The sequence below is a fragment of the Mirounga leonina genome, unplaced genomic scaffold (assembly GCF_011800145.1).
Source record: "Mirounga leonina isolate KUSES-001 unplaced genomic scaffold, KU_Mleo_1.0 Mir_150, whole genome shotgun sequence".
NCBI classification, from domain to species: Eukaryota; Metazoa; Chordata; class Mammalia; order Carnivora; family Phocidae; genus Mirounga; species Mirounga leonina.
Genome location: NW_023270374.1, coordinates 875,534 through 898,589, shown reverse-complemented (window position 1 = coordinate 898,589; position 23,056 = coordinate 875,534). Strand labels below are relative to the sequence as shown.

At 46.0% G+C, this 23,056-nt stretch overlaps 1 long non-coding RNA gene and 1 pseudogene across 3 annotated transcripts in view; one reads left to right on the top strand and one right to left on the bottom strand.

The window, feature by feature from the left end:
- LOC118011171 overlaps positions 1-15,879 on the bottom strand; it is a 100,562-nt gene extending 84,683 nt beyond the window's left edge. For 2 of the 3 annotated variants that reach the window (XR_004679417.1, XR_004679416.1), the window contains exon 1: positions 15,113-15,879. This is a non-coding gene — a long non-coding RNA (uncharacterized LOC118011171). The other variant, XR_004679418.1, reaches the window with a different exon arrangement.
- LOC118011170 lies at positions 3,613-4,280 on the top strand (annotated as a pseudogene).
- Positions 15,880-23,056: the final 7,177 nt, after the last annotated feature.

The following is a 23,056-nucleotide window of genomic DNA, read 5'->3' as shown; positions in this document are numbered from 1 at the left end:
GGACATTATCAACATTGCTTATGCACAAAGTCAAACTGAATAAAAAATCTGGACCTGATATAATAAGCAATAAGGTCCATCGTGGGCTCTTGATTGGAATTGTCAGAGGAGAGAAGCAGAACCAGGAGATTATTCTGGTGGTCCTGTGCAACACTGGACAACAGAGGCTGACCCAGCCAGAGCCCGATGTGGAAGCAAAACTGTGCCCCATAGGATTAATGAAGTTCACTAGCAGAAATATTAAAGCTTATTTTTCAGACAACTGTGTCTCCCTAATCAGCTCTTGTTCTTTTTGGACCCCACTAACAAGCTCACTTGCTGTGTCTGCAGAAGCCTGGACTCAAGGTCAACTGATATGATTCCAGCCTAGGAATAAGCAAGAACCTGCATTCCTTACCCTTACCTGAGATAACAAGCCCAAGACCCTATCCAGTTTATACAGGCTCTCAGAGCTTGCCCATGGCCCCTTCTCCTCGTCCTAAAATAACCTGCTGACATCAAGCGCTGAATTTTGCCTCATTCTGATGTTGTCTCCTCCCCAAGTGAATACGGGATGTATGTTACATACATGTTTGCTCAATGTGTATGTTCCATCTTATGAATGTAAGTTCAATGCCAATGATCATAAAAAAAATGGACTCTCTCCCCCTTCAGGGAGGCAGACTCAAAGCTTGCCTCCTGTCTCCTCACTTAGCTGCCTCTCAAATAAACTCTTTCCTTGCTGCAAACCTGATGTCTCAGTGATTGGCACTGTTGCACATCGGGCAGATGGACTTGGTTTGGGTTACGGAATCGTTATTGCTGTATCCAGGGCTCATGTCCACCATAGGCCCTGGAGGTCTCCGGAGGGACCTCATGGAAGCAACAGTGGCTGTAAATCATTAACTGGACCATTTCTACATGCCACACCCAGCTCCCTCTCAGGTCAAACTGGGAAAACTGAGCCTTGGAGAAACTGAAACTCCTGAAGTCATCCAGTAGAGGCTGCAAAGCCCAGATGCTAAAACTAAGCCCCTCTGACCTGAAGCCAGCACCTTTAACCACTGAGCTGCACTACCTCCCCTGTGTACCCATTCCCTTACTCCCTTAGTGTCTGCCATTGGTGTCAAACATCTCCAAATAGAAGTGATGAGGAGCAACAGACGAGTGACTGGAACACAGAACCCCTAGAACTCCATTACAGCTCAACAATATTTGTTAACATCCTTCCCAACTTGTGTATAAACAGGTGACTATTCCTCTCTTCTGCTGACTAGCACTTCTGACATTGGAACTATCCAATCCATCATACTACCTCCCTCTCAGTAGCAAGAAGGTACAACCATGACCTCACCTACAACTTGAAGTTCCCCCACTAAAATGGTGGGGGGTATTTCCCTGCCCCTTGCCTCTAGTGTGGCCAAGAGAATAAGGCAGAAGTGATGATATTCCAACTCCCAGCCAGGTCCCAAGAGGCCTTATGTGTTTCCACCTGCCCTCCTGTGGTGCTGCCAGGGCCATGGGACCAAGGCATCGGGCTCCCTGCTTGGCAGGGAGTCTGCTTCTCCCTCTGACTCTCCCCCCTCTCATGCTCTCTCTCTCTCATTCTCTCTCTCTCAAATAAATAAATAAATAAAATCTTTAAAAAAAAATTGTACTCTCTGCATTAATAGGTCTTCATGGGCATCTAGTTACTTGTGGTCTCCAGCTTCCTGCCTAAGCCTTGTTAACAAATATGTGAAAAATAGAGCTAACCCTTTTAAGATTTAACACCAGCTGTGAACTCAATTCAAAACCCATGATGAAGACATGTAGGACATTCTAAAAAGAAATGTTGTTTGACAGCTTGCTTCAGCTTAGGGACAGAATCCTCTGTTATTTGTTTTTTTATACAGGACAGGTTTAACTTCTATACTGCTAATAGCACTAAACAGTATCATGTGCCTTCACTTCTGAGAACTCAGGTCATTTTTAGGAGCCCAGTTCACAGGCACAAATCAGGTCTTGAAACATGGGCCAGTTCTCCCCTATGGACAGTTACCAACCTACTAAATTTCTGGATACAAGTGTGGCAAATAATGTCAGTCAATAGACATTTCTCCTTTTCATGTCCAACAAATCTCACTGGTGTTTAGACAACAGTGGCCAACCCTAACGTGGAGCAGGGAGGGTTGGCAACAGAGGGTGGAGGGATCATAACTGTTCCAAGCAGACTTTGGAGCCCAATTCCTTTTGTAGTGCTTGGTTCATGTATGGACATATGACCTAGTCCTTCTGGCCATTAAGACAGTAGGAGAAATTTTCTCTGGATTTTAAGGGAAGACATTTTCCCTCTGTGATGGAAAGAGAAGAGAGGCCAAGATTATCTATCATCTATCTATCTATCATCTATCTATCTATCTATCTCTCTATCTCACCTCCCAGGTTTTCCACTTGCTCTTTGACTTTGAACGTGATAATGTGGGGAGATAGTATGGGAAAACAAAGCCTGGAGCTTTGACAGCCATCTTGCAACCATGAGGCAACAAGGCTGAAGACAAAAAGTCAACAGGATGTGGGTGGCAGAGAGGAAAGATGGAAAGAGCCTGAGTCCTAGATAACAATAACGACCCTCTGAATCAGCCCTGGAACCATCTCCCTCCCTATTCCTTCTAATGAGAAATAATTATGTCACATTATTAAGACACTACTAAACTGATGATCATCAATTCCTTGCAGTTGAAAGCAAACTGATACATAGATACAGCACCTTGTTTTATGAAGCTACCATAATCTTGATTCCCAAACCTGAAAAGGACATTTTGATAATGGAAAAAAAATTCAGCAATATATCTGAAGGGTAATAGAATGTCCAAATTGGGTTTATGAAATGCAAAGTTAACCAATCATTTTAAAATCACTTATAGTATTTCACCACATTAACAGGATAAAAGAGAAAATGGAACCATTTCAATAGGTGTAGACAAGCATTTGATAAAACACCCACATGAGTGTCTATGGTGGGACTGATCTGGATGAATGTTACATGGATGTGTTTACCACAAAAATTCATCAAGTTGTAACATGAACTAGACGTTTTTTATGTATGTTACACTCAATATGAAAAGCTTACCAAAGATTGATGGCCAAATTTTTCTCATAACAATCAAAGAAATTGAATAAGAAGTTAAAATCTTCCTACATATAAAGCACCAGGCCCAGATGGTTTTGCAGTCAGGTGACAGATCAGATGACAGAATCAGATGACAGATCTCTGCAATTACATTACCTCTCCAGAGCATGTAAGAAGAGCTTGCTTCATGAAGGTGGTAAAACTTTGATACCAAACCCAAAGGACTTATAAGATAAGTTCACTCACAAACATAAATTCAAAATCCTATGCAAATTTTAGGAACTTGAATATAGCACTTAAAAACTGATAGCTTGGCAGTACACACCACAGTCCCACAGATCTGTCTGTTGCTTCAACAGTGTTTGGACAGAACAGACCCAGGGATGCCCCTTCTACCAACCTCCAACCACCCTCCAACCTTGTTTCCAGTTGCAACCTTTGGATCCATTTTTTGGCCACCTTCTGCCTCCAGGACCAGCCAACACCCTATTTTGAGCTTAGCTCCTTATTACCAATCAACCATGAGCTCCCAGATTCATCAGAATTATTCCACCAAGGTAGAGGCTGCCATCAACTACCTGGTCAACATGCACAGGCAAGCCTCCTATATCTACCTCTCCCTGGGCTTCTATTTCGGCCATGACAATGTGGCTCTGGAGGGCATGGGCCACTTCTTCCATGAGTTGGCTGAGGAGAAGTGCTAGGGTGCTGAGTGTCTCTTAAAGATTCAAAACCAGCTCAGCAAGCTGCCCCACCCTCTTCCAGGGTGTGCAGAAGACATCCCAAGATGAATGGGGTAAAACCCTAGATGCCACAGAAGCTACCCTGGTTCAGGAGAAGAATCTGAACCAGGCTCTTTTGTATCTGCATGCCCTGGGTTCTGGCTGTGCAGACTCCCGTGTCTGTGACTTCCTGGAGAACGAATTCCTAGATGAGGAGGTAAAACTCATCAAGAAGATGGGCAACCACCTGACTAACCTCTGCAGGCTGACTGAGGAAGTATTTCTTCAAAAGGCTTACCCTCAAGCATGACTAGGAGCGTCTGAAGCCCAGCAGCCTTTGAGGGGCCCCTCTGGCATCCCCCTGGTGTCAGGTCTTGTGCCTGAGCCTCTCCCTACAGCCACTAGGCAGCTTTTTAACTACTCTGGAGCCCTCTCCCAAGCCATGGACCAAATGGAAACATAAAGCTTTTTGCAGAAAAAAAACAAAACTGATAACTTGATCAAGTAGGGTCTATCTCAGAGATGCAAAGTTGGCTTAAAATTGTAGAATGTGGTTTATCACATAATATATAAAAAAAAGACATATCAAGATCATCAATAGATGCAGAAAAGGCATTTGATAAAATTCAATACCTCATACAAGTTTAAACCTCTTAACAAACATTCGGGGAAGATGGCCGACTAGAAAGCACCAGGAATTTATATCCCCACAGAGACAGCAATTGCACTGGCAGAATCCTCCGATGTAGCTATTTTGGAACTCTGGAGTCTATTGAAGGCTTGAAACTTCCAGGGGAAGGCTTGAGCAGTAAACTATGGTTAATTTTAGTCAATTTCAGCTTTTAGCGCAGTAGCAGCTACCCATCCCCCACTCCCAGCCACATGGCAAACAAGATGTGCTCCTGGCACAGCTTGCACACACCTTGTGGGAGCAAGAGTGGGCAAAAAGAACCTTGTCCTCCAAATATTGGGGATTGTGCTCTGATCACTGCTGCTTCTGTTCTCAGAAGTGCAAAGAGGTAGGCCATCATTGCTGTACCTCCCCCACATTACTGCAAGTCCTCCCCCATCTGGCAGAAGTAACTTCTAGGAATTTTAAAGGGCCGACACCTTTTCCCTGCCTTCATCTTTCTCTTTTTCCATTTTTGGGAGTCACACATTAAAAACTAGGACGTTCAAAAGCAACTGCTTATACAGGGGAAATTAGAAAGTCACCGCACATGCCTAGGGAGAAGGGAAGGCTCAGAAAAGACCTGAGAATACCTTAAGTTTATACCTCAGTCTGATCTTAAGCACAGTCAGGTGACAGATTGGGCAACAGATCAAAACTAAATAAATAAACAAAAACAAAACCCAGCAAACTCTGGGGCAGGGAGAGAATCAGATTTCTGGAGTTGCCACGTTATTAGATTCAAATGTCCAGTTTTCAACAAAAAAAAATCACAAGGCATAGAAAGAAACAAAAAAGTATGGATCATTCAAAGGAAAAAAAGTAAACTAATTGTCCCTGAAGAAGACCCGCTGGCAGATATACTTGACAAAGACAACTATCTTAAAGATGCTCAAAGAACTAAAAAAAGATGTGGGCAAGGTCAAGAAAATAATGTCTTAACAAAGTGGAAATACCAATAAAGAAATAGAAAACCTAAAAAAATACCAAAAAAGAAATTCCAGTGCTGAAAAATACAAAACTTGAAACGAAAAATTTACTAGAGGAATTCGAAGGCAGATTTGAGCAGGCAGAAGAAAGAATCAGTGAATGGGACTTACTGAATCTGAGAAAAAGAAGAAAGGTGAACAGAGCCTAAAGGACTTGTGGGCACCAGCAAGCAGACCAGCATATGCAACTGTGGGAGTCCCAGAAGGAGAAGAGAGAAAGTGGCAGAGAGAATATTTGAAGAATTAATAGCCAAAAACTTAACAACTCTGATGAAAGACATAAATATAAACACCCAAGAAGTTCAACAAATTTTGATAGGATGAACTCAAAGAGACCCACACCTAGATATTATAGTCAAACTTTCAAAAGTCAACAAGAATATTTTGAAAGCAGGAAGAGAACTGTGACTCATCACAGAGTCTTCAGTAAGATTACCAGCAGATTTCTTGTCAAATCTTTGGAGACCAGAAGGTAGTGAACTGATATATTCAGAGTGCTAAAAGAAAAATGTGGTCAACCAAGGATCCTATATCTGGCAAAACTGTCTTAAACCTGCCCTGCGAGAAACATTAAAGAAATCCTGCAAATTAAAATGAAAACACACTGAACAGTAACTCAAAGTCATATGAAGAAACAAAGATCTGTGTAAAGGTATACCTGGGCAATATAAAAGCCCGTATTATTGTACAATGGTGTATAATTCCAGTTTTTGTTTACTACACAAAAAAATTCTTAATCTAAAAACTAATATCATTTTACCTTTGTAACTGCACATTTTGTTTACATAAGAAACTAATATATTAAAAATGTATAACTTTACATTTTGGAAATACAATGTATAAAGATGCAATTTGGGGAAATCAACAACTGAAAGAGTGAGGATGGAAATGTTAAAGGAACTGAGTTTTGTTGAAGTTTAGCTGGTGTAAATTCAAGTTAAATTGTTATAACTTTAGGATATTAGATATAATCCCCATGGAAACCCCCAAGAAAGTAGCTGAAGAATATACACAAAGGAAATTGAAAAAGATATTTCTATGTGTCCCTACAAAAAAATCAGTGAAACACAAAAGAAAATAGTAATACAGGAAATGAGAGATAAGCAAGCTATAAGGCATATAGAAGACAAATAACAAGGGGCAGAGCAAGATGGCAGAGGAGTAGGAGACCTGGATTTAGTCCGGTCTCAGGAATTCAGCTGGATAGGGATGAAACCATTCTGAACAGCTACAAACTCAACAGGAGATCAAAGAAAAGAATAGCAACAACTCTCTGAACAGAAAAGCGACCACTTCCTCGAAGGTAGGACGTGCAGAGAAGTGAATCTGAGGTGATATTCGGGAGGATAGACGGCAGGGGAGGGGCCTTCGTTGGCCACTTCTGGCAAGTGATAGAGCCGCGGAGCACAAAATCGGAACTTTTAGAAGTCGGCTCCGCTGAGGGACGTCGCTCCAGTGGCTAAGCGGGGGGTGGAACCCTTGTGGGACAGTGTGGTCTCAGGACCCTCTTTCTAGACCGGGGGTGCCTGAGTGCAGCAGAGCTCCCAGGTATCAGAGCGGGGAAGCCGGCTGCAGAGACGGAGCCCAGGCGCGGACTCTCAGTTCGGGGTTGCCATAAACCATGATCCACGGCACAGTCAGGCCACTGCTCCTCCAGCAGGGACCCAATAAGTGGCAGATCCGGGGAGACTCACCTTCCTCCCCCGGGAGGAGTGGCGCGGGAGTGCACCGCAGGGATCTGCTGGGTTTGGAGACTCCACACGGGGTCGGGTGCCAGCGATAGAAACACACGGTCACAGGCCGGGTGAGAACGGAGTGCGCCTGGAGACCGGGGAGACGGGAGTGACTGACTGCTTTTCTCTGGGGGTGCACTGAGGAGTGGGGTCCTGAGTTCTCGGCTCCTCGGGGGCGGAGATTGGGAGGCCGCTATTTTCACTCTCAGCCTCCAAAGCTGTACGGAAAGCTTGCAGGGAACAAAAGCTCCCAAGAGCAAACCCGAGCGGATTACTTAGCGCAGACCGGCAAGGGCGGGGCAATTCTGCCTCCAGCAAAGACATTTGGGAACCACGGCAACAGGCCGCTCCCCCAGATCAGCGAGAACAGCCAGCCAAGGCCAAGTTTACGATCAATGAGAACGGCAGAACTCCAGCGCTAGGGGAATATTGCACATAGAATCCATGGCTTTTTTGTCGTGATTCTTTAGTCTTTCAAACTTAATTTTTTTTAACTGTTTTTTTTTTTAATTTTTCTTTTTCCCTTTTTCAACCAACATCTTATCAATCCCTTTTTTTTTTTTTAGATTTTTTTTATTTATTTGCGAGAGAGAGAATGAGAGACAGAGAGCATGAGAGGGAGGAGGGTCAGAGGGAGAAGCAGACTCCCTGCTGAGCAGGGAGTCCGATGTAGGACTTGATCCCGGGACTCCAGGATCATGACCTGAGCCGACGGCAGTCGCCTAACCAACTGAGCCACCCAGGCGCCCTCAATCCCTTTTTTAAAAAACATTTTTATTTTTCATTTTTAGAGTCATATTCTGTCCCTTCACAGTAGTTACCCTTATTTTTGGCATATATATATAAGTTGTTCTCTCTTTAAAATTTTGAGATACAGTTTCTTCTAACAGATCAAAATATACCCTACGTCTCTAGTGTATGGCTTTGTTCTAGTCTCCTGCCTGATCACATTCTCTCCCTTTTTTTTTAAATCCTCTTTTTTCTTTTTTCAAACAACTTCTTATCAATTCCTTTTATAAAATTTTTTATAGTTTTCATCTTTACATTCATATTCCATCCCTTTATCGTATCAACCCTTATTTTTGTACATATATAAGTTTTTCTTTCTTTAAAATTTTGGGAGGCACTTTCTTCTAACAGACCAAAATACACCCAAAATCTAGTGTGTGGCACTGATCTATGCACCAGCCTGATTATATTTGATCATATTCTGTTTTTTTTCTTTTGTTCTGTTTTTGTTTGTTTTTATCTTTTTCTTTTTCTTTTTTCTTTCTTTCCCTTTCTTTTCCCCCAGCTTCAGGTCTTTTCTGATTTGTTTAGAGTATATTTTCTGGGGACGTTGTTACCCTGTTAGCATTTTGTTCTCTCATTCATCTATTCTCCTTTGGACAAAATGACAAGATGGAAAAAATCACCTCAACAAAAAGAACAAGAGGTAGCACCGACTGCCAGGGACCTACTCAATAGGGACATTAGTACAATGTCAGATCTAGAGTTCAGAATCATCCCTTTAAAGATACCAGCTGGGCTTGAAAAAAGCATGGAAGTTATTAGAGAAACCCTTTCTGAAGAAATAAAAGAACTAAAATCTAACCAAGTCAAAATCAAAAAGGCTATTAATGAGGTACAATCAAAAATAGGGGCGCTAACTGCTAGGATAAATGAGGCAGAAGAGTGAATCAGTGATATAGAAGACCAAATGATGGAAAAGAAAGAAGCTGAGAAAAAGAGAGATAAACAACTACTGGATCATGAGGGCGGAATTCGAGAGATAAGCGATACCATAAGATGAAACAACATTAGAATAATTGGGATCCCAGAAGAAGAAGAAAGAGAGAGGGGGGCAGAAGCTATATTGGAGCAAATTATAGCAGAGAACTTCCCTAATTTGGGGAAGGAAACAGGCATCAAAATCCAGGAGGCACAGAGAACCCCCCTCAAAATCAATAAAAATAGGTCAACACTCCAACATCTAATAGTAAAACTTACGAGTCTCAGAGAAAATCCTGAAAGCAGCTCGGGACGAGAGATCTGTAACCTACAATGGTAGAAACATTAGATTGGCAACAGACCTATCCACAGAGACCTGGCAGGCCAGAAAGTACTGGCATGATATATTCAGAGCACTAACTGAGAAAAATATGCAGCCAAGAATACTCTATCCAGCTAGGCTGTCATTGAAAATAGAAGGAGAGATAAAAAGCTTATATATATATATGTGTGTGTGTGTGTGTGTGTGTTTGTGTGTGTGTGTGTATATATATATCTACACACACACACATCACATCTTCTTTATATATATACACACACCACATCTTCTTTATTCATCAATCAGTGATCACTTGGGTAGCTTTCATACCTTGGCTATTGTAAATAATGCTGAAATAAACGTTGGGGTGCATATCTTTTCAAATTAGTATTTTAGTTTATTTTGAATAAATACCTAGTAGTGGAATTACTGAATCATATGGTAGTTCTATTTTTATTTTTTTGAGAAACCTCCATAGTGGCTGCACCAGTCTGCATTCCCACCAACAGTGCACCAGGGTTCCTTTTTCTCCACAGCCTCAGCAACACTTGTTACTTCTTGTCTTTTTTATTCTAGCCATTCTGACAAGTGTAAGGTGCTGGTTTTTGTGGTTAGCATCTTCATATGTCTGTTGGCCAACTGTATGTCTTCTTTGGAAAAAAAATGTTTGTGTCTTCTGCCCATTTTTTAATTGGCTTATTTGTTTTTTCATATTAAGTTGTAGAAGCTCATTCCATATTTTGGATATTAACCTCTTATTAACATATTATTTGCAAATATCTCCTACAATTCTTTAGGTTGACATTTAGTCTTGTTGATGGTTTCTTTGACTATGATATTTTCTTTCTTTAAAAAATAAGTAATCTGTGGGGCGCCTGGGTGGCTCAGCCATTAAGCGTCTGCCTTCAGCTCAGGTCATGATCCCAGGGTCCTGGGATCGAGCCCCACATCAGGCTCTCTGCTCAGCAGGAGGCCTGCTTCTCCCTCTCCCACTCCCCCTGCTTGTTTCTGCTCTCACTAACTCTCTCTCTCTGTCAAATAAATAAAAATCTTTTTAAAAAAAAAAAATAATAATAATAAATAAGTAATCTGAAACAAGTAAGGTAAATGATGTCCATTGGTTGAATCTGGGTAGCAGATACACAGATTCTACTTCTTTTCTATACATTTGAAGTATTTCATAATCTTAAAAATTTGTACCAGTTGTAAAGAATAAAATCTCGGGGGGCGCCTGGGTGGCTCAGTCGTTAAGCGTCTGCCTTCGGCTCAGGTCATGATCCCAGGGTCCTGGGATCGAGCCCCACATCGGGCTCTCTGCTCGACGGGAAGCCTGCTTCTCCCTCTCCCACTCCCCCTGCTTGCGTTCCCTCTCTCGCTGTCTCTCTGTCAGATAAATAAATAAAATCTTTAAAAAAAAAAAAAAGAATAAAATCTCGGTTAGTTTTGTAATCCCTCCAGAGTGGCTGATCCCTCTTCCCTAGAGCCAAAGACTGTCCTAAAAGTTATGAGCAAGAAACAAAATCCCCCAAAAGAAGGTGCCGTGTTAGGAGTAGGAAAAGCGGAAGTCAGCAGTGTAAAGCGGAATGACAGGAGGCAGGGGGGCACCTTCAGGCCCAACTCCCAGCAGACTTGCCAATTTTCACTCAGCTCTGAGAGTTTTAGGAACATGGTCAACCCTCCTAAATATAATGGTATAAAAGCAGAAAGGGCGTCCATGCAAGGAAAACCAGAGGGGTGCACTCATGAGTTTGTTTATTGAAAGCACTGATAAAATGATGAACATGGGGGGTGTATACCTGTTACAAACTGATGAGCAAAAACACAATAGGCTCCAGAAGGATCCCTGCACTATGCCATCCTCTGAGGATGAGGAAAACACGGGGCTTGGCTCAGTCAGACTCTGAAGTAAAGTAAATTGCTGCCCCCTCTTCCCTGGCCTCCCACACTATATTCACTCAAGTCCCTGTTCAGTGGCCCCAGCCGCAGCTCAGCAAGTCCTCACCTAGAGGGGTCACATAGGCTGTCCAAGGTCACCGGGTCAGAAAATGAAGAGTCCTGTGTTCAAATCCAGATACAGCTGATTCCAAAACCCATTTGTCTTCCACACTAAGCCTCTTTCTCCTGGCAGAGGCCCGGAGTCTGGACCGGCCAGGAGGACCCTCAGTGACACAGGGTCCTTGGGGAACAGAACCTGCCCCCCCAGATTGGGGAGCAACGTCTTGGGGGCAAATTCCCTCCGGGGGAAGCTGCTGCATAAACCCAGGCAGTCAGGAGTCACGCTCCCCCACACCAGGCTGAAAATGGTCACCATCGAGCTACAGGAGAGAAGGCAGCCAAACCTCACGGCTGCCGCCTGCAATGAGGAAGGGGGCTCAGCGCGCTGAAAGGAAATATTAACAACAAAACAGCTCTAACTTCCCAGATTTAGGAGCTGTTTAATAGCTGTGCAATTAGGCCATTTTGAATTCTCCAGATTTTTTTTTAAATAAAACCAACTGCCTCATTCCATTTTGTGGTGCTCTTATCCTCAAGCTGCCTGGAGTAGTTTTGGCAGCGTAATTATGTTTTCTGGGAAAATGTATTTTGCTGGAGGAAAAGACGTTTTCAGCCCTGTTTATGAAGCCGTCCTGCACTTCACCTCCCGAGCTCATTCTCCCACAGGGGCAACCAAAAGGGTCCCCCTCGCCTGCGACTGGAAGCTGCTGGGGGTGCTGCACAGTGAGTGCCCCTCGCTGGGGGTGAGGCCTTTTGCTCTGGCAGCCAACTCAGCCTGCCTATTCTCCCCTCCTGCTTGTTCAACTCTGAAAACCACAGCTTCTCTTTTGCAAGCTCATTCCTTGCTCCTCTTTCGAGATCAGGGGCTATGTGAAGGCCTCTGGGGAGCTAAAGCAGATCTGCCTGCCTAGCCAAGGGCACAGGTCTCCCCCCAACCCAGAAGTGGGAAAACAGGCATCCTAGAAGCTGAGAAGAGGCTTTAGAGTAAGCAGCCTGATATATTTATCCTTGACAAGGACAAGATTTTCCCAGAGAGCCAGTATTCTAGTTGAAAATAGTTAAATTCTTCCATGGAACATTTTTCCTAATAAAACATAGTTTTGCAAGTTCTAGAGCAGACATTTAAGTAGACATGAACTCCCTCCCCATCTCACACCTTAGCACCACGAGAGCCTGTAGCACAGTTCAGCTGGATTTTCTCGATTCTTCTCTAGTCCCTGGTACTCAAATGTGGTCAACAGACCAGCAGTGCGGGCCCCTTCCAGGAGCTGGTTAGAAATGTACATTCTCAGGCCCAGCCCAGAGGCCAGAATCTGCATGTTAGCAAGTCCCCAGGGCAGTTAGATCAAGATGAGTGATTTTTATATCTCCCAAAGTTGAACATCCACATAGCCACATAACCACCTACCTTCAATTTACCCTCAGGGCTGACTCTCCTCTTCCACCTGCTACATTGTCTACTCCCACCGACCTCATGGAGTTGTTGCAAAGTAACTGAATTTTGTACAGTGCTCAGTTTTGAAATGAGGACTAGGAGGATACATACCAACATCTTAACACGGATTTTCTCTGGGTGGTGAATGATTTCTCCTTTCTTATTTGATCTAAATTTTAGTTTTTAAATTTCGTGCACTGAACTCTTTTCTTCTGTCACCACAATAAGAAGGATAGTTTATTTTAAAAGCAAGTAAGTGTGAACATCAACTAACAGAGTATGAGAAATGGTAAATTCCTTGTGGATAACCTGTTGCATTCAGCACCTGTGTAAACAGCTGGGCCTGGAGCCGCCTGCCCAGTTTCCCCAGCTGGTAAATGGTGACCTGCTCCCAGCTCCAGGGCCTCCTGGCCTCTGGCGCACTGCTGTTCCCTGTGCACCGGAACCCTTGAGCAGAAGCACGTCCAGGTACCTGCTTCCATCAGCACCAGCGCTGCGGTCAAGCCAGCCCCTCCATCCCTTAGAAAGACACACTTGGCCCAAGCCACAGGCTGGCAGCTGCCGCGGTGGCCCTTCCCGCAGGAGAGCTACTCAGATGTCTTCACGAGTGCATCCTGCGGGGTGTGGAGCCCAAGAGCTCACCACATTTAAGCGCAGGAGCAACTCTGAGAAGGAAAGGAACCCCCGTCCCCCAGCCTGTGTCGGAAGAGCGAGCTGGCTGGGGATGGGATGTGAGCAAAGCTGGCTGAGAAAGACTGAGCAGATTGCAAACCTCGAAAACAAACGCTGGTCTAAAGCCATGGGTCTCACAAGCATAGCTGCACATTAAATCAGCTGGGAGCTGTTCAAAGTCCTAGCAGCCAGGGCACCCCCCCAAACCAATCAAACCAGGGTCTCTGGGCTGGGGCCCTGGCTTCAGTGGTTTTCTCACTGCCCAGGTGATCCGGTGTGCAGCTTAGGCTGAGAACCAGGGTTGGCCACGTTTTTTCTGTAAAGGACCAGATAGTAAAGATTTTAGTGTTTGTGAGCCACATGGGCTCTGTCACAACCAGTCTACAGTTGAAGAGTGAAAGTGGCAGCAGATGACCATGAATGAGCGGGTATGGCCATGACCCAATAAAACTTTATTTACAAAACAGCCTCAGCCTGGGCTCCTGTGGGGTGTCAGTCAGTTAAGCGTCTGACTCTTGATTTCAGCTCAGGTCATGATCTCACAGCTGTGAGGTAGAGCCCCACCCCATGTAGGGCTCCATGCTGGGCATGAGCCTGCTTAGGAGCCTCTTTCTCCCTCTCTCTATGCCCCTCCCCCTCCCCACTTTCTCTCTCCCTCTCTCTAAAAAAAAAAAAAAAAGGCAGCCTCAGCCAGATTTGGCCCCAAGGGCCCAGCCCACCACTGGTTTACAGCAGAGGTTTTCAAACTTGAGCAGGGATCATCAGCATCCCCAGGAGAGCTGGGCCCACTCTCATCCTGTCTGATTCAGTTGGCCTGGGGTAGGCCCAGAATTCACATTTCTGACCCATTCCCCCAAGCTGCTGATGCTGGTCTGAGAAGCACTGGTCAACGGCCACTGTAAAGTGTATTTGACCCCAGAACCCATTCTATGATGGCAGAATGCCGACCACTTCCATAATGCTTGCCTTCAGGGAGCCACTTGGCAGGTGCTGGAGGATGGGCTGCCCTACATGATCCATTCCAGCTACCCCTCCATCCAGCCGCCTGTCTCCACAAGTGCTCCACCGGGCCAGCGAGGGGCTTGGCAAAAGAAGGAAGCCCTGGCGGCTCCCCTCAGCTGATGCCCGTAGCCTGTCCTGGGCCAGCCCCAGAAAGAACTTGTTCCATCTGAAATGAGTCTGCTTTCCCCATTCAACTCAAACCAGCCCGTTTCCGTCCTGTCTGCTGGAAGGTCCACAGGGCAGCCCTCGCCAGCCGGCAGCTCCCCTTCCTGAACTGCCTGCCAACCGGACACCCCGAGACGCCCGTCCCCCCACCCTTCACTCTTCAATACCTCCAGACGTTTTCAGAAAACAGCTTCATCCTCACGGGCGAGAGTGAGAGGAAAGACCCCGTGACGAGCTCACACAACATCAGCAACAGCCAAATTCAACAGGAACGATACCCGGGGGCTAGTGAGCCAACAAAAGCTTTTAAAGACTCTATTTAAAGTTATTTAAAGACATTATTTCTTTAAAGCAACAAAATTGAAAGAAAGTACAGAGATTTTCCAAATACACCCTGCACCCACATGTACAAAGCCTCCCCCACAAAGGGTTTGCCTCATGGTTCACCTGCAGCATTGTCCATTCTCTAGTTTTGGACAAAGGGAAAATGACACACAGCCATCATTAGAGCATCATACGGAGAGTTACACTGCCTTAAAAGTCCTCCGTGCTCCTCCTATTCGTCCCTCCTTCCCCCACCCCACCCTTGGCAACCACTGATCCTCTTACCGTCTCTGTAGTTTTGCCTTTCCCAGAATGTCATATAGGTGGAGTCACACAGCATGTAGCCTTTCAGATTGATTTCTTTCACTGAATAATATGCATCTGAGCTTCCTCCATGTCTTTTCATGGCTTGATAGCTCATTTCTTTTTATTGCTGAATAATATTCCATCGTCTGAACGCACCACAGTTTATTTATCCATTCACCTACTGAAGGACATCCTGGCTCCTTCTAAGTTTTGACAATGATGAATAAAGTTGCTCTAAACATCCACATGCAAGTTTTTGTGCAGACATCAGTTTTTCACTTCTTTGGGTAAATACCAAGAAGCACAACTGATCATATGGTAGAAATATTTCTAGTTTTGTAAGAAACTGCCAAACTGTCTTCCAAGGTGGCTGCAGCATTTTGCATTCCCACCAGCAGTGAGTGAGAGTTCCTGTTGCTCCATGTCCTCACCAGCACTTGGTGCTGTCTGTCTATTGGGTTTTGACCATTCTAATAGGAGAGTAGTAGCATCCCATTGTTGTTTTCATTTGCATTTCCTTGATGAGTATAATGTGGTGCATTTTTTCATATGCTTGTTTGGCATCAGTACATCTTCTTCAGTGAGGTATCTGTTGGCCCATTTTTTAATTGGGCTATTTGTTGTCTTGAGTTGGAAGAGCTCTTTCAATATTTGGGATAACATCTTATTATCAGATGTGTTGTTTGCAAATATTTTCTCCTAGTCTGTGGCTTCTCTTCTCATTCTCTTGATGGGGTCTTCCACAGAGCAGAATTTTCTAATTTTAATGAAATCTACCTTATCAATTCTTTCTTTCATGGATCATGTCTTTGGTGTTGTATCTAGGAAGTCATCACCACACCCAAGGTCATCTGGGTTTTCTATGGTAACTTCTAGGATTTTTATAGTTTTTATTTTATATTTGGGTCTGTGATCCATTTTCAGTTAACTTTTGTGAAGGGCATAAGGTCTGTGTCTAGATTTATTTATTTGCATATTGATGTTCCGTTATTCCAACACTGGTTGCTAAAGAGACTGTCTTTGCCTCATTGCATTGCCTTTGCCCCTTTGTCAAAGACCTGCTGACTATATTTATGAGGGTCCATTTCTGGGGTCTCTATTCTGTTGCATTGATCTATTTGTCTTATCCTTCTCCAAGCCAGTGAATGTTTGTCCTCAGTAGTCCTACTTCTGAGCAGCCCTGATTCAAGGAGCCAGATCAGCCCCCTCCCACCCACTTCCACGACTGTGGCAGAGGCAGCCTCCCCTGCACAGTTGGTTCTCACAGGTGTAACATGGAGTCTGGGATGTCCAACGGGGGATGGCCCCGTTGCCATCTCAAATGGATACAGGAACATCTTCGCTCAAAATCTGGGAACATTTACGTGAACTCTGAGCTCTAAAAGCCCCCTCCTTTCAGTCAGTAACTCCTCTGATGTAGAGAAGCTCTTGCCTGTTAAAACAAGTTGGTCCCTCGGAAGGAAGGCATTCCCAGGGAGTCCAGCTATCAGAAACCGCATTCTGGCTGCTCTGAGGGCAGGGAGCTTCTGGCACATTCTCATCCACCTGCAGGTCAGCCACCCCCAGGTCCTGTGGGTTCCTTGAGAACAGACCCTTGCACAGATAAGCCCTAGAGGAGTTACTGATAGGATCTCAATGGCCTCCTACATTGTTACGACATAGGGGCTGGCTTTACAGACAAGGAAACTGAGGTTGAAGCACATCCTGAGTAGGTGGCAGGCCTGGGTTTCACCCATGCCTCCTGTGAGACTCTAGGCCCACAGATGCCCATCGCTTTTTGGAGCACTCGGTAGGTGCTCAGTAAACAGTGGTAGAGCAGACGGCCAAGGAATGGACGAAGCATGCTTGGCTTCACCGCAAAACCCATTTTTTGCCAGTGAACTTTGCTTCCAGCCAGCCCAACAGGAGAGCTTCAGATCCTTGGGAGAGTGGACTCCCTGCTCGCCTCCCTGCGTTGTGGTCTGTTTCTTCCTTGTGTGTGGGAGCCAGTCCTCCGTGCGCAGGCTGCCAGGCCCTGGACATGATGGCTCTCAGCAGACAGCTATGTGGCCCCAGTGCATCAACACGAGGCAGGTGCTGGGTCACACCAACCCCCACGTTCCCGAAGAGGCTCTGCAACAAGACAGAAGGGTCAGAACAATCTGAAATGCACAAGTCTCCAAGACTTGTGGCAGCAATTAGGAACACCTGTCCTCTCGCATGACTTCAGCTGATCCATAATGACTCCAGGGCAGCTGGTCCAGCAAGGTAATGAAGGGCCACCAAAGTGTCACCTCCCCTCCTTGCAGAAGTATTTTCCCTTCTGACAGCCAGGCCTTTGCTGTCTCAGGCCCAGCTCAGACCCTGGGGACATCTCCTGCCTTGCGTGGAAAAGACTCCCTTTTCCACTCTCATTAAGTTCTCAGTTTGCCAGGGCCTTGCCCTGAAAAGGGTCCCCTGGAAGACAGAGCAGTTCCTCATTTTATGGAGCCCTTCTCCAGATCCCTGATGCCCCCACGGCCCAGCAACAGCTTTCTGAGCTTGAGAAAAGCTGAGCTAGCTGGGGCAGAGGGCAGAGGGGGAGGGGAGTGAGCAGCCACACAGAGAACAAAAGGGAGAAAGGGCAGCAGCCCCAGACATGTGGCCCGCCCTGGCCCGTTCGTGGGATGTCCCACAGGTCAGAGTGGGGGCTGGGGCGACCTCAGGGGTCTCTGCACAGTTGGGATGGAGCACGCAGGAAGTAACACCCCCAAGCAGCCATTTTGGACAAAACACTGTGTTTTTTTTACCTAGAAGCATCAAAAGCAGGTGTCCTGCAGACTTCTTCCTCCTAGCAGTGGTTCTCGGCCTCGAGGCCAAGAAATTACACAGTGGGATCACCTGGCCAGCCCAGGCCCACCCAGGGAGCCTGCTGTGGCCGCTTGGGATGTAGCCCAGACTTGAAAGCCACTGGTGCAGGGCCCTCCCCCCATGCCTGTGGGAATGCGCACCCAAGTGTAAGGGGTGGTGAAGGTGCACTAGGGAAGGCTTTGTGGGGAGACGGTGAGGGGTGAGGTGAGGGAGTGAAGATGTGTGCTGGAAGGTGGGCCAGAAACAGGGACTGGAAAGGCCGGGGTGCTGGATGATACCCACTCGTGTGGAAAGTAACAGTGTATCTTAGGCTGTGTAGACAAGTCCTCTGCATCCAAGACCCCACGTGTGGAGATGGCCAGGCAAGCACCCACCAGCCGGACCTTCCCACGGATTTTACAATAACCTCAAGATAAAATGCAACATCAACCACCGGAGGCGCTAGGAAGCCACCCGGCGCAGGCAGAAGCCAGCCAGGCACTGACGCTTGGAGGAGGAGAGGTGCACGGCAACCTTCCATGCCCACAGCTCCCAACGGGCCAGGCCCCCCTGCCCGCCCCAGGAGTGACCACAACTCCACAGCACGTGCACAGAAGGCTGGCGGACAGCGTCAGTGCGTCCACAACCCCAGGAGACTCAGAAAGGAGAGGGCCAGAAGGCAGAGCCCGGTTCCATGCATGCCACCGGATCCCCCCGAGCCTAACCCTCAGCCCCCATCTCTGCTTCTTGGGTCTTCCTTGCAAAGCCCGCCATCTTTGTTCTCATTCACAGGCACCCACATTCACACTGTACACAAAACATGCACCGATGCAAACATGCTACCTGCATTCACACGCGCCGCGTGCACCGGACACGCCGCGCACAAGCAGATACAGATAGACCTACTCCCCGAGGCCCCCGTGTCTATAGCCGACTCTACTAAAGGTGTAGAGAAAAGGAGAGGACTTACATTTCAGAGCAAGGTGACTTGGCACCTCATGTCAGGAAAGCACTCGGTGCTTCATCCAGCTCTGCCTCCTGCCTCACTCAGTTGGCACCACCCTCTCTCAACCCCCCTGCCCCTTCCAAGGTCATGGCTGTTCCTTGTGCAGTGTGGTTTAGAACCTCTCCATCTTCCCTTTCCAACCCACATGTTGGAGGCTTCACTTCCACCTCAAAGTCCTCCCCACCCTCGCCCCCGGGAAAGGAACCGCATCGAGCCAGCGCTGGGAAGAGGCGCAGCACCTCTGCAAGCCCTTCTCAGAGTGCTCGGGGGCCATACTGGGTATGCTGCATGAGGGAGCCCACAGAGAGGCCACAGAGGGAAAGAGGCGGCTGCTGGCCAGCCCCGCTGCTCCCTCCAGCCCTGTCCCACTGGGTCGCAGAGTGGGTGGCAGACCCCCAGAGCCCACCCAGGGCCTGAGAGGGAAGCGCAGTGGGTGATGCTCGCTGTTTGGGCCACCACACTCAGGATGGTGGGTTACACTGCAATAGGCCATCTCAACACCTGAAGCCTGTTCCAGGTCTCCACAGCACCGCACGGATGTCTCTGGGAGCACAGGTAATGCTTCCTTTGACCTCATATTTCCAGGAAACAGTCAACAGATGAAAGAAAGGGAGAAAGGGAGGGCGGGAGGGACAAAGGCAACCAGGCAGTCGGGTAAAAAGAGAAGAGAAAGTTCACTGAACTGGAGAAACTCCCAGCCACTTGCATTTGGGAAGACCTTGTCCAAAAGCCAGCCACATCATAAGCCCATCTCTCCTTCAGGTACCCAAAGGCCTCGAGGGCCCAATGGAGTCCAGGTACCCCTCCTCCTCACCCATTTTGGAGCAGGACCATTCTGGGGAAGTGAAGGTCAGCTGGAGGTCAGGGTCCTGCTCAGGTCCCACACTCACCACCCCAGGCTGATGGTAATGTCCCCCTTGACCACCAGGGCAGGACATCACTGCCCAGATATCCATAGCAGACCTTCCCAGTCACCTGTAGCACCAGCCCCTGCATCTGCTGACCATCTCTGCTTCCTGGGTCTTCCCGCCCAAGGCCCACCATCTTTGTTCTCATTCACAAGCACACACAGCAGAGGGGTGGTTGCTGCCTGAGATACGGGTCACTGCTCCGGAGTCTTTATCCATGTGTCCCCTTCACAAATGATGTAAACCAAATCCTGCACAACTGGCACATGAACGTGGCCCCTTGTGTAAAGGTCCCAGGTCCCGAGTCCCCAGAGCAAAAGCACAGTGGTGCCTATTCTCATCTATAATGTATATTTGATTAAAACTCACTCACCCGGGATGCACCCAAAGATTTGTGCACAGAGATGTTCATCACAGAGCTATTTATCTGTATGAAAACTTATAAACAATGGGCTATACAAATGAGTTACATGCAAGAAATTACTCTGTAGTATAAAAATGACACTTTCACATGAAAACTCATTGAAGCTACATGTTTATGGTATGTGCATTCTTCTGTGTACATTATACTTCAATAAAAATTAAACTTTTAAAGAATATTTAATGACATGGATAAATAGAAACAATATAATGATAAATAAGAGACAATTGAATATACAATGTGAGCTACATTTTAAATATATATAAAATGCTTAAATATACATATAAACAAGGGTGTGTGTTTATTACTGAAAGAAAACCACAGAAATATTATGAGAGATCTGTGGATAGTGAGACTATACACAAGTTTTCTTATATTCATTATACTCTGTGGTATAACAATTCAGATTTTCTACATAAAATATTATCACTCACCTAGATGGATAGGTGATAGAGAGAGGGAGAGAGAGATAGCAGATAGATGATATACACAGGATGGAATACTATTCAACCTTAAAAGGAAGGGAATGCTGCCATTTGTAACAGAGTGGGTGATCTTGGGACACCTGGGTGGCTCAATCAGTTAAGCATCTGCCTTCGGCTCAGGTCATGATCCCAGGGTCCTGGGATCGAGTCCCGCATCGGGCTCGTTGCTCAGCGGGGAGCCTGCTTCTCCCTCTCCCTCTGCCTGCTGCTCCCCCCGCTTGTGCTCTCTCTCTCTGACAAATAAATAAAATCTTAAAAAAACAAAAGAGTGGGTGGATGTTGAGTGTTCTAAGCCAAATGAAATAAGTCAGAGAAAGACAAATACTGTATGATTTCACTTGCATATGGAGTTTAAAAAAAAAAAAAACAACTCTCATACAAAAAGAGATCAGACATGTGGTTGCCGGAGGTGGGGGCAGTGGGGAAACAGATGAAGGGGGTCAAAGGTACAAATTTCCAGTAATAAGATATGTAAGTAGTGTGGATGTAACGTACAACATGAAGACTATAGTTAACACTGCTGTTGGTGTATTTCAAAGTGACTAAGGTCGCAAATCCTAAAAGTTCTCATCACAAGGAAAATATATTTTTTTCTTGTTTTTTTTTTCTTTTTCTTTTCTTTCTTTCTTTCTTTCTTTTTTTTTTTTTTTTGCATCCGCATAAGGTGATAGGTGTTAACTGAACTTATCGTGGTCCTCACTCCACGACACACATAAGTTGGGTCACTTCATGATACACGTACACCTTACATTTACACAGTGCTGCGTGTCAACTACATCTCAGTAACACTGAAAGAAAAAAAAATTCTGTGGTTTGGTTTTCTCTGCAGTTCTTCAACAGTTCTCCAAAGTCGAGGAGGAGGAGAAAGGTGCTCAAAGAGCTGGGCCTCCTGCCCCCAGACCTCCACTTGCCTTTGGCCAGCCCATGCTAGCTCAGTCTGCTTGCTTCTCTCTCTGTGACCGGGGCGGCATGGCCCTGCCCTGCACACCTGCCCGCTGTCTTCTAAGGCCCGTCCCCTCCGCAGGGCTCGGACACCCTGCTGGTAGCTGGCTGGAATAGCCCGGCACTGGGGTGGGCCATGTGCTACCATAGAGGCCAGGAGCCCAGCTCTCCAGCAACTAATCCAGCGATGAGGACAAAGGCTCAGCAACCAGCTCAGCCTCCACACAGGGAGTTTCAGATTCAATCAAGACGCATTTGATCCCTGCCAGGATCAGTTCTCAAAAAAGAAAATGCATTCAGAACACTTGGACCCAATTCCTACAAAGCAGGCCGCGGTAACAATTTTATCTAGAAACTATGACACTGAATCCCCAGGGAGCTCGCCCTCGGGCATGCTGCACGGCAAGCAGGGCTCGAGGCCTGGAGGAAATCACACATGAAAAATAAGTAATCGAGAACCAAGGATCTCCTGGGAGTTGTTTGAAACACGTCTGAAACATATCATTTGAGAAATGACAAGATGAAGAGCAAGAGAGAACACTGGAGAGAAAAGGGGAAGAATTTAAAAAAACATTCCTGAACAGAAAAAAAAGTCATGCAGATAAATTTTAAAAATTAGTTTTTAAAATGAGTTAGTAGAAAAGCATGGTTGGGCTGAGGTGAGATAAGAGTTTTATTACACACGAGGCTGCAAAATGAGTTAAGCATCAGCACCCAGAGCTTTGCAGACACAGGGACACAGACCCTCACCTGCAGCTTGTGAATTCCTACAGCTTTTTGGGAAAGAAATCTGCAGTTGCTGTTAAGTTTCAAAATACACGCACTCCATGACCCAACGATCTCACTGTTGGAATTTATCCCACAGGAAACAGCAACAGGCTTTGCAGAGCTGTACCCTCGGCGTGTTCATTGGCTTGCTTGTGTGCTTGTTTCGAGCGTTGTTTGAGGCAGCCAGATGCTGAAACAACCCGAAGGTCCAGCGGAAGACAGAATCGAAACTCATTAAAAAGAGAAGTGGTTAAATCAGCAGTGGCATATTCATTCTCTGGAATATTAATTAAGTAGCAACCAAAGAGAATGGTTCAGATCTCTTCCTATGGCCTCCGTGGATCAACTCACGTACAGTTTTGTCTTTGTTGCAGCACTTTTTTTTGTCCTTAATTTCCATTTCCTATGTGTGTTGTAATATAAATATTTCTAAAGAGGCACAGTTTTGAATATAATTTAAAATGACATAACAAAATGGTCTGAGAAAAAAAAAGTGTTTTTGTTTTTGATGTTTTTGCATAGGGGCCATCCCTGGAGCGGATCCGACATGCAGAGGCCCACCGGGGTCCTGGCCGCGTCCATTCT